Raw genomic sequence first — 13,189 nt, 5'->3', positions numbered from 1 at the left:
TGACAATTTTAATTGGCTCAGACGCATTTTGAGGCAGAGGTCCAGGTTAAATTTAAACTTTTTCTAATGTACACAAGTATGGCCCCAAAATGTCTAAACAAAATACACTCTAAACTGCCATCTCCTAAAATTAAGATATATTTATGAATCAATTGTACACAAGGTCCAACCGAAATATGACTTCTGCTTTATCCCAACCCCTCAGAAAGACACAGATACATGGTTGGAGATGTTGGTGCAGGAGGCTGCCACACTGGGCACCCGTGGAACAGTTGTTCTGGGGGGTTAAGTGCCTTGCTCAAGGGCACAACAGCAGGCAATGGCATCTAAGATTTGATACCAGCAACCCTCCAGTTGCCAGCTCACTTCCAGACAAGTATTTCTTGTCAGACCCTGCATTCAAACTGGCAACCCTCTCTAACCGCTAGGCTACCTGCTGCCTTGTAGGCCTATACTTTATCTCAATGAGAATAACCCGTATTACTTTCAATGAAAGAAAAGTGCTTGTCTTACATATTTGGGGTTCTATACAGTCTCAGAAAAACATTTATGTTAGGTAATTGTGTGCATTGTGTGGTATTCAAATGCCAAGAGTTTGTCAAAACATGTTGAGTGCAATATATTTAACTTGCACAAGATGGCGCCAGAGCTCTTTCTTAGAGTGAAAGTTATGCATAGCGCACTGCACCAAAAACCAGCACAACTGTATTCATCGCAACTAATTGGGAAGATCCCAACTTTTTTCTGAAGTTATTACCCTGACATATTTTCAACAGTGAATTAACCCTCTGACCACTAACCCATTTCTGTGCCATTATACCTCTTTATCCACTCATGCCACTGTCACCATAGGTTGTCTTTTAGGGAATTATGCTTGGGCCTTTTGTTCAAAACATTATAAATCATGATGTGTGTCAAAGGCATCACTTAAACACATTTGAATGCATCATCCTATGTGTCATTATACATCCAGTCCCGCCAGCACAAGCACTTGGCGTATTAAAAAAACCACTGCTATCCACTACAGTAATAATCTGCTCTGAACCGTACAGTACGTTGTATGAACAGTACTGCTGCTTTGTCTTGTCTCCAGTAGCACTGACTGGATGTACAGTAGGCCTCAGTGAGCCTGTGAAGGACAGAGACATCTGTATATCCAACTATTCTGTTCCTACAAGCTGCTGCGCACAGCGCATGGTAAGAGCACATCAAATGCACACACACACAAGACACAAGTACGCGGAAAACCGTGTCCATCAAATAAAATAAAATGTTATTCGCCTCATGCTTCGTAAACAGCTGTAGACTAACAGTGAAATGCTTACTTATGGGCCCTTCCCAACAATGCAGAGAGAAAGAATGTAGGGAAATATTAGAAAAGTAAATATGTAATATTTGTAATATAAAATATGTAACATGTAATATAGAAGTAATAATAAATACACAATGGGTAATGATAAATGTAACATGTATTTGACATACAACTAGGAATAAGGGACAGATAATAAACAGTAGCAGCTGGTTACGTGATGAGTCAAAAACGTTAGCGCAAAAAAGGTCAACACAGATAGTCTGACAGATTGTCTGGGTGGCTATTTGGTTAACCTCTACGGGACGGGACGGTTGAGTTAACATGCACTAATGTGATTAGCATGATGTTGTAAGCAACAAGAACATTTCCCAGATCATAGACATATCTTATATGGGCAGAAAGCTTAAATTCGTGTTGATCTAACTGCACTGATCTAAATACCATGCTATTGTTTGAGGAGAGTGCACAACATCAACACTTTTATCACGGCATTTGGTTTGAAACATTCACCTCTGAAGGTAAATCATGTAAATAATGTACTCAAATCATTAATCTTGCTCCGATTTGTCATCCTGAGGGTCCCATAGATAAAATGTAGCATAGTTTTGTTTGATAAAATCTATTTTTATTTTCAATGTAGGAACTGGGTTCTACAGTTTGATCCCCTGCCAAGCAGTTGCCATACCAAGCGGTGATGCAGCCAGTCAAGATACTCTCAATAGTGCATCTGTAAAACTTTTTGAGGATCTGGGGGCCCATGCAAAATCTTTTCAGACTCCTGAAGGGGAAGGGCTGTTGTTGTGCCCTCTTTGCAACTGTGTTGGTGTGTGGACCATGATAGATCCTTAGTGATGTGGACACCGAGGAACTTGAAGCTCTCAACCCGCTCCACTATAACCCTATCGATGTAAACGTTTCATGTAGTCCATGATCAGCTCCTTTGTCTTGCTGTCATTGAGTTGCAGAGGGAGGTGTTCAGTCCCAGGGTCCTTGGCTTAGTGATGAGTTTAAAGGGCACTATGGTGTTGAACACTGAGCTGTAGTCAATGAACAGCATTCTCACATAGGTGTTCCTCTTGTCCAGTTGGGAAAGGGCAGTGTGGAGTGCAATAGAGATTGCATCATCTGTGGATCTGTGGGGCGGTATACGAATTGTAGTCATTTAGACAGATTATCTTTGTATTCTTGGGCACAGGGACTATGGTGGTCCGCTTAAAACCGTGGAGGATCCTTAGAGGAGGAAGGGAAGGACCATCCTCAGTGAATTTCATAAAAATGTAAACAGTGAAACATTAAAAAAGTTATCCTTTTTAGATAACACTATATTAATATAATCACATCACCAAATAATTGATTAAAGCATACTGTTCAGCAAATAAGGTCTACAGTAGCCAACCTCTCTGGGATATGTGGGACGGTAGCGTCCCACCTTGCCAACAGCCAGTGAAATTGCAGGGCGCCAAATTCAAAACAACAGAAATCCCATAATTAACATTCCTCAAACATACAAGTATTTTACACCATTTTAAAGATAAACTTATTGTAAATCCAGCCAGTGTCCGATTTCAAAAAGGCTTTATGGCAAAAGCACACCAAACGATTATGTTAGGTCAGCACCTAGTCACAGAAAACCATAAAGCCATTTTCCAGCCAAGGAGAGCCCTCGCAAAAGTCAGAAATAGCGACTAAATTAATAACTAACCTTTGATGATCTTCATCAGATGGTACTCCCAGGACTCCATGTTACACCATAAATGTGTGTTTTGTTCGATAAAGTTAACAGCACTCTGTAGGGTAGCACCATGGTGTAGCCGGAGGACAGCTAGATTCCGTCCTCTTCTGGGTACACTGACTTCAATACAAAACCTAGGAGGCTCATCGTTCTCACCCACATCCATTGACTTACACAGTAATTATGACAACTTGCGGAGGAAGTCCTCCAACCTATGAGAGCTCTTGCAGCCTGAACTGACATGTTGTCCACCCAATCAAAGGATCAGATAGTTAATCTAGTACTGAAAGCATAAGCTACAGCTAGCTAGCACTCCAGTGCATAATATTTGGTGAGTATTTGACTCAAAGAGACGAAATACAATAGATGAACAGTTAGGAATACATTAATTGATTTAAAAATTAAGGAGAAGCAAGAGAGCTAGCGAGAGTGAGAATATTTTTTATCTTTAATTTAGCTAGTGAATGCTGCTATCTAGTCCAACGCTCTAACCACCTGATTACATTGCACTCCACGAGGAGACTCCCTGTTACGTGAATGCAGTAGGTAAATTGCTAGCTAGCATTAAACTTATCTTATAAAAAACAATCAATCAATCATAATCCCTAGTTAACTACACATGGTTGATGATATTCCTAGTTTATCTAGCGTGTCCTGCGTTGCATATAATCGATGTGGTGCGTATTTGCGAAAAAGGACTGTCTTGCTCCAATTTGTACCGAACCATAAACATCAATGCCTTTCTTAAAATCAATACACAAGTATATATTTTTAAACCTGCATATTTAGTTAATATTGCCTGCTAACCTGGCTCGTTGCAAACTGTGTGACCTGGCTCGTTCCTAACAAAGACAGCCAACTTCGCCAAACGGGGGATGATTTAACCAAACGCATTTGCGAAAAAAGCACAATCGTTGCACGACTGTACCTAACCATAAACATCAATGCCTTTCTTAAAATCAATACACAGAAGTATATATTTTTAAACCTGCATATTTAGCTAAAAGAAATCCAGGTTAGCAGGCAATATTAACCAGGTGAAATTGTGTCACTTCTCTTGTGTTCATTGCACGCAGAGTCAGTGTATATGCAACAGTTTGGGCTGCCTAATTTGCCAGAATTTTATGTAATTATGACATAACATTGAAGGTTGTACAATGTAACAGGAATATTTAGACTTATGGATGCCACCCGTTAGATAAAATACTGGACGGTTCCGTATTTCACTAAAAGAACAAACGTCTTGTTTTCGAGATGATAGTTTCCGGATTCGACCATATTAATGACCTACGGCTCGTGTTTCTGTGTGTTATTATGGTATAATTAAGTCTATGATTTGATAGAGCAGTTTGACTGAGCGATGGTAGGCACCAGCAGGCTCGTAAGCATTCATTCAAACAGCACTTTCATGCGTTTTGCCAGCAGCTCGTCGCTGTGCTTCAGGCATTGAGCTGTTTATGACTTCAAGCCTATCAACTTCCGAGATTAGGCTGGTGTAACCGATGTGAAATGGCTTGCTAGTTAGCGTGGTGCGCGCTAATAGCGTTTCAAATGTCACTCGGTCTGAGACTTGGAGTGATTGTTCCCCTTGCTCTGCAAGGGCCGCGGCTTTTGTGGAGCGATGGGTAACGCTGCTTCGAGGGTGGCTGTTGTCAATGTGTTCCTGGTTCGAGCCCAGGTAGGGGCAAGGAGAGGGACGGAAGCTATACTGTTACACTGGCAATACTATAGTGCATATAAGAACATCCAATAGTCTAAGGTATATGAAATACAAATCGTATAGAGAGAAATTGTTCTATCATTCCTATAATAACTACAACCTAAAGCTTCTTACCTGGGAATATCGAAGACTCCTGTTAAGGAACCACCAGCTTTCATATGTTCTCATGTTCTGAGCAAGGAACTTAAACGCTTTTTTACTTGGCACATACTGCACTTTTACTTTCTTCTCCAACACTTTGTTTTTGTATTATTTAAACCAAATTGAACATGTTTCATTTTATTTGAGGCTAAATTGATATTATTGATGTATAATATTAAGTTAAAATAAATGTTAATTTAATTGGCCGATTAATCGGTATTGGCTTTTTTTGGTCCTCCAATAATCCTCCAAGTCCTCCAATCCTCCAAGTATCCAAGTATCCTCCAAGTATCGGTATCGGCGTTGAAAAATCATAATCGGTCAACTTCTAATTACCACTACACACAGTCTACATTGTTATCACCATATTAGCTAACGTCAAAGTCAACATAGCTTAAAGAACTAATGTGTTAGTAAACATGATACAATCATGCAGAATAGTTAGCAAGCAGTTTAGCAGTAAATTAATGGTGGTAGTAAATTAATAAAACCAAAAGCTTACCTTGACTTGGAAGAGTTCCAGTGTTGGATAGCCAGCTAGTTAACACAACATCCCTTTATGTTTGAGCTGGTTGTTTGAGTAGGCTTAACTAGCTATTAACTGTAAGGTTGCAAGATTGAATCCCCGAGCTGACAAGGTAAAAATCTGTCATTCTGCCCCTGAACAAGGCAGTTAACCAACCGTTCCTAGGCTGTCATTGAAAATAAGAATGTGTTCTTAACTGACTTGCCTTGTTAAATAAAGGATTTTAAAAAAAGGTGTACATTTTTTATTATTTTATTTTTTAAAAATCGGCCAAATCGGTGCCCAAAAATACCGATTTCCGATTGTTATGAAAACTTGAAATCTGCCCTAATTAATCGTCCTTTCCGATTAATCGGTCGTTTCTTCAACGGAAGCAAACAGAACAAAACAGGGATAAACATACCTGAATTTGTCCAATAGAATCTCTTGTTTACAACTTGTTGGACTAATGATTACCCCCTAGATCAGCTAAATGCATGTTAACCATCATTGTTATGTGAGCTGAGTTGCGTTTTTTTTGTGAAATAAAGATTAATCGAAAGGCTCTGTGTCTATGGCTTTGGTGCAGTTGGGGTACACGATAGAGCACAATATGTTTAATAAAGCCTCCTTTATTTCTTAAGTTGCGTTTTTAGATCATTAAAAGGTTACTTGTCTATGGTTGATGATCTCAGCAACCAAAGGTGTGGGATGCAGGAGGCCCGTGGGCTTAATTGTCCCCAACTTCAACTCCATTGAATTATGATATGCAAAGTCAAAGGTAAGTTGAATAGACCAGGGGTTGGTAGTGTTATTGTACTGTACTTTCAAACTGCTTGTTTGTGAGCATGCACACACACACGCACGCACACACACACGCACGCACGCACACACGCACACGCACACACACACACAGACACACACACAGACACACACACACACTGATCTTATCCCTCTCACGGTTATTTGCTTTGGCTGAGTTTTTCTTTTTAGCTTCATTTGTAACAGTGAGAAGCTTGTGTTTTGCCATGTGCAGATGATGTCTTGTTGTTTTTTTATGTGAGATCCCTTGTGGCCAAAACTTCAAGAGAACTGTCAGCAGATTCTGATAAAATGTACAAGCACGGTGTTTGCTTTACTCATCAGAAATCAGTCTCCTTTGTGTGGAGCAGGATTTGATTCCCCAGCCTGCTAGTACAGGAGGGTCTTTTGAGTTCAGAACAACATTTCAAAAAACAGACGGCAGAAGCCCTCTGTGAGCTCTCTCTCTCCCACCACGATTCAAAGGAATGAAAGAGCCCACCATCTTCAGTGGAGCGCCTCAACAGCTTGAAGAATAAGAGCTATTTGTTATTTACTGGCTGGTAATACTGTACAACTTCATTATTGTTACATACATACTTCGTAAGGTAGATTATAAAACATAACTTTAAAGGGCAACTCCACCACAACTGTCATTATCTCCAGCACAATACCGTGTCTACATATGTGAAAATGGCACATCTCTATCTTTTGTAGAAAAAATATAAAGTTTAGAAGTTCTACCTGATGAGATAATCAAAGGTTTAAACATTTTAAAAACTGATTTTCAAACACTATGAGGTTTATGGGGACGTGGGATCCAAGAAAATACCTGCCCCCATCTGTAAATATGAATTAAATTGTTAAATTACGAGCCTAGTTGATTTAGCCAAGGAAAAAACAGGAACCATGATTGGCTGAGATAATGGATGGGCTGGACATGCAGGGAGATTCGTTTGGAATAGTCTGCCATGTAGCATGCTTCTGTTTATAACGTGAGCTGCTCAGTATGTATTGATAATCCTTCCTACCGCAGCTTTTTTAAAAGATATAACGTTAGCCATCAAGAACTACAAAAGTTTTACAACTTTTCTTAACAACATTGATGCCCTGATTTTAGCAGTGGACGGGTCACAATTGTCTAGACATGTACACATGTTCAGGAAATATAATTAACGGACATAATCTCCCCCAGACCCACCTGGCTAACTTGATGGGTCATGTAATCATCTGGCGAAGTGGAGTCTTTTGTTTAGACATATAGCTTGCTAGATAAACACTGAACTTGCATAATTCCAACTCATACTACTACCGCGAATACAAACTGATTGTCAAAGCTGTAGTATGAATCTGCATGTAGCTAAAGCTAACCAGCTGGGTTCAATGTTAGCTAGCTAGCTAACATTGAACCTAGTTGGTTAGCTTTATCTACATTTGGGCAGCCCAATTAAAAATCACATGCACAGCCTAATTATTGCCAATATAGGTCTCACTACACACCCATCCTTTACCCAGATGTAACACATTTGGGTAAACCACTAGGGCAACTTATGAAGCCCAACATTAACCCACATAAATTCCAACATGGCAACCACATGTGGGGCCAATATGGATGTTGAGGACAAAACTTTGTGGGTCCCTGTTGGGTATCCCTCATAGGGCCCGTGGGACAGCCCTCCATTAACCCATATGGGCACCACATGGAAATGTTGGCTGGGATGTAGACGTTGGTATGGTGCTAGAGATAATGAATATGAGGTTGAAAAGTGACGGAATTGACCTTTAACAGTTTGTTCTGTACAATCAACTTTAGAGATATGCATTTCCTGTTATTCATGAATGATTTGATCACTCATGGAGAATAATTTGTTACCTCACTAGGTGATGTGTTCATGACACATTGAAGCATGTAGCCTATAAATGTGAAGATATGACTGCTTTGTGTCTTGTAATACTTACAAGGTCTTTGTTGTTTTGTATGTAGTATATGAATACTTTACCAAGTCAAATTTACTGTGGAACTGTGTATAAAGAGGTTCTTCTGGGTATCTTAGAACATATCCACTGTACGCATGATATGAACAAGTAGAAGTTTATGATGCTTGAGATACTGTATATCTAAAGGATGTTTATGACAATTACTTTATATTCTTACTGAGATTCTTCTATAATCTAGGGTTAAAAAACACTCTTATCTTTCACCTCAGTAACAACACAATGCCCAGTGAGGGTGTGATCTGTGAGAAATGGTTAAACATTAGGAGTAATGGAGATGATGCTAGCAGCAGGCTCTGGTGGACTGGCTAAGCTCTGTGCTTTGTTCCCAGATGTATCACCCTGGGTGGCGGCGGAGGAGCGAGTGTTCCGAGCGATCAGAGTTGGAGAATTAGGATGCAGCTCCCATCGTCAGAGCCGAGGAGCTGTCTGCTGCCTTCCCAGCAGCCCCTGGGCCAGTGACAGGGAGATGGATGATATCTGCAGCCTGGCCGCACTGCTCCCTGAACACAGTCTGGCCGTGCGCGTGCGCACACACACACACACACACACACACACACACACACACACACACACACACACACACACACACACACACACACACACACACACACACACACGAACCTAGGATATGTGTGCCTAATTCACCTCCACCAGGTGTTGCCTAGGCAACCAATGCACGCTCAGGGGATATACAACTTGAAGGGTTTCTATACACTGAACAAAAAATATAAACGCAACATGTAAAGTGCTGGTCCCATGTTTCGCACAACAACAAAACATTTTTTTTCACAAATGTCATTAATTTTGTTCACAAATATGTTTACATCCCTGTTAGTGAGAATCTTATCCTTTGTCAAGATAATCCATCCACCTGAAAGGTGTGGCATGTCAAGAAGCTGATTAAACCCCATGATCATTACAGAGGACAATAAAAGGCCTGTCTAATATGTGCACTTTTGTCACACAACACAATGCCACAGATGTCTCAAGTTTTGAGGGAGCATGCAATTGGCATGCTGACTGCAGGAATGTCCACCAGAGCTGTTGCCAGAGAATTTAATGTTGATTTCTCTACCATAAGCCGCCTCCAGCGAATTTGGCAGTTCGTCCATCCAGCTTCACAACTGCAGACCACATGTAACCAGGCCAGCCCAGGGCCTCCACATCTGGCTTTTTTACCTGCAGGATTGTCAGGGGAAAAAACTGTAGGTAAAAATACCTCCCAAGTGGGTGGGTCTACAGTTGAAGTCAGAAGTTTACATACACTTAGATTGGAGTCATTAAAACTTGTTTTTCAACCACTCCACAAATTTCTTGTTAACAAACTATAGTTTTGGCAAGTCGGTTAGGACATCTACTTTGTGCATGACACAAGTAATTTTTCCAAAATAGTTTACAGACAGATTATTTAATTTATGTATCACAAATCCAGTGGGTCAGAAATGTACATACGCTAAGTTGACTGTGCCTTCAAACAGCTTGGAAAATTCCAGAAAGTTATGTCATGGCTTTAGAAGCTTCTGATAGGCTAATTGACATAATTTGAGTCAATTGGAGCTGTACCTGTGAATGTATTTCAAGGCCTACCTTCAAACTCAGTGCCTCTTTGCTTGACACCATTGGAAAATCTAAAGAAACAAGCATACTTCCAAAGTTGTGGTGAAATGGCTTAAGGACAACAAAATCAAGGTATTGGAGTGGCCATCACAAAGCCCTGACCTCAATCCCATAGAAAATTTGTGTGCAGAACTGAAAAAGCGTGTACGAGCAAGGAGGCCTACAAACCTGACTCAGTTACACCAGGTCTGTCAGGAGGAATGTGCCAAAATTCACCCAACTTATTGTGGGAAGCTTGTGGAAGGCTACACTAAATATTTGACACAAGTTAATCAATTTAAACAAACAATTGAGTGTATGTAAACGTCTGACTCACTGGGAATGTGATGAAAGAAATAAAAGCATTCACTCTAAAATCATTCATTGAAAAAATCATTGAAATAAATCATTCACTCTAATATTATCTGACATTTCACATTCTTAAAATAAAGTGGTGATCCTAACTGACCTAAAACAGGACATTTTTACTTGGATTAAATGTCAGGAATTGTGAAAAACTGAGTTGAAATGTATTTGGCAAAGGTGTATGTAAACTTCCAACTTCAACTGTATGCCCTCCCAAGCCCACTAATGGCTGCTCTCCTTCCCAGTCATGTGAAATCCATAGATTATGGCCTAATGAATTTATTTCAATTGATGGATAATATACAGTTGGCTGGGTTTTCCGTGCATCAGCAGGAGAGAACAGCTATGTCTGGTAAGACCACGGGTGAGGGTGTGTGTCTACTTTTAAATAATAGCTGGTGCGCAATGTCTAGTTTTAAGGAAGTCTCGAGGTATTGCTCACCTGAGGTAGAGTACCTCACGATAAGCTGTAGACCACACTATCTACCAAGAGAGGTTTCATCAATATTTTTGTAGCCGTCTATTTACCACCACAAACTGATGTTGGCACTAAGACCGCACTCAACAAGCTGTATGAAGCCATAAGCAAGAAAATGCTCATCCAGAAGCGGGGCTCCTAGTGGCCAGGGACTTTAATGCAGGCAAACTTAAATCCGTTTTACATCATTTCTACCAGCATGTCACATATGCAACCAGAGGGAAAAAAACTTCAGAACACCTTTACTCCACACAAAAGAAAAGACGCATACAAAGCTCTCCCTTGACCACCTTTTGGCAAATCTGACCATAATTCTATCCTCCTGATTCCTGCTTACAACCAAAAACTAAAGCAGGAGGTACCACTGACTCGCACAATGCAGAAGTGGTCAGATGACACGGATACTATGCTACAGGACTGTTTGACCAGCACAGACTGGAATATGTTCTGGGATTCATCCAATGGCATTGACAAATATACCACCTCAGTCACCGATCATTAATCACATCGACTACGTCGTCCCCACATTAACCATATGTACATATCCCAACCAGAAGCCATGGATTACAGGCAATATCCGCACCGAGCTAAAGGCTGGAGCTGCCGATTTCAAGGAGGGGGACACTAATTCGCATACTTATAGGAAATCCCCATATGCCCTCAGAAGAACCATCGAACAAGCAAGGCGTCAATACAGGACTAAGATTGAATCCTACTACACCGGCTCTGACGCTCGTCGGATGTGACAAGGCTTGCAAACTATTATGGACTACAAAGGGAAACCCAGTCATGAGCTTCCCAGTGATGTGAGCCTACCAGACAAGCTAAATTCCTTTAATATTCGCTTTGAGACAAGCAACACTGAAGCATGCATGAGAGCGCCAGCTGTTCCGGACGACTGTGTGATCACAATCTTCGTTTTTAGTTTATTTAGTTAATATTTTGTTACCTCTTTTTCTTGAACTGCATTGCTTGTTAAGAGCAAGTTCATGGTAAGGTTATATTTGGCGCAAGTGACAAATAATATTTGATTTGTTTTCCGTATATAAACTGTAATTCAGCAAAATCTTTGAAATTTGCATGTTACTTTTATATTTTTGTTCAGTATATATGACCAGGGTTGAAAATATACAGTAGGCTATAGAGATCCCTAGAAATACCAAAAGACACAGACAAATGTGTAATATTAATCTGTTTATTTTAACACAATTTGTAATGACATTTTACACAGTTTGCATTCAATCATTTGCTTTCTTTATAACACTATTCTCAAAAATGTAAAACATTTATTTGAAGAAAAAAAACATGTTTACGTAACAACATAATAAAACACAATATATCGGACAAAATCATATGCTGTAAAGCTCAAGATATAACATATGTATCTCAAGAAGCATTACATTATCACTATATAGTCATAAAGGCTCTTACAAAGAAAAAAGCCAAAAGTACCAAACATTACCCAAACTCCCCTTGTGTGTTTGTGAGAGAGAATACATTTGTTCTTGCTTTTTGGATACATGATGTGCGCTTGACATAAAGTGTCTAGTCGGGTGTTTTGGCATTAAAGGCCCAGTGCTCTTTGCGAAAAAGCACATTTTTTTTCTTCTTGACCATTTTACTTAAAAAATAATCACAGTAAGGTACTTAACTGTTACCTACAAATTATATTTGATATTGAGAATAAAACAACTGCATTGGACCTTTAATACATATACAGTGCATTCGGAAAGTATTTCCGTGAGAGTTCCTCTGTGGAGATGGGAGAACCTTCCAGAAGGAAAACCATCTCTGCAGCACTCCACCAATCAGGCCGTTAGAGTAGCTAGATGGATGCCACTCCTCAGTAAAAGGCACATAACAGTCCACTTGGAGTTTGCCAAAAGGCACCTAAAGACTATCAGACCATGAGAAACAACATTCTTTGGTCTGATGAAACCAAGATTGAACTCTTTGGCCTGAATGCAAAGAGTCACTTCTGGAGGAAACCTGGCACCAATCCTACGGTGAAGCATGGTGGTGGCAGCATCATTCTGTGGCAATATTTTTTCAGTGGCAGGGACTGGGAGACTAATCAGGATCGGGGGAAAGATGAACAGAGCAAAGTACAGAGAGATCCTTGATGAAAACCTGCTTCAGAGCTCTCAGGACCTCAGACTGGGGTGAAGGTTCACCTTCCAACAGGACAAAGACCCTAAGCACACAGCCAAGACAATGCAGGAGTGGCTTCGGAACAAGTCTCTGAATGTCCTTGAGTGGCCCAACAAGAGTCCAGACTTGAAAGTGATCAAACATTTCTGGAGAGACCTGATAATAGCTGTGCAGCGATGCTCCCCATCCAACCTGACAGAGCTTGAGAGGATCTGCAGAGAAAAATGGGAGAAACACCCCAAATACATGTGTGCCAACCTTGTAGCGTCATACCCAGGAAGGCTCAATGCTGTAATTGCTGCCAAAGGTGCTCCAACAAAGTAAGTAAAGGGTCTGAATATTTCTGTAAAAGCGATATTTTTTACTCATTGTCTGCAAAAATGTCTAAA

This window comes from Oncorhynchus mykiss, chromosome 12 (genome assembly GCF_013265735.2).
Source record: "Oncorhynchus mykiss isolate Arlee chromosome 12, USDA_OmykA_1.1, whole genome shotgun sequence".
Taxonomy (NCBI): Eukaryota; Metazoa; Chordata; class Actinopteri; order Salmoniformes; family Salmonidae; genus Oncorhynchus; species Oncorhynchus mykiss.
Note: the sequence above shows the minus strand (reverse complement) of the source record.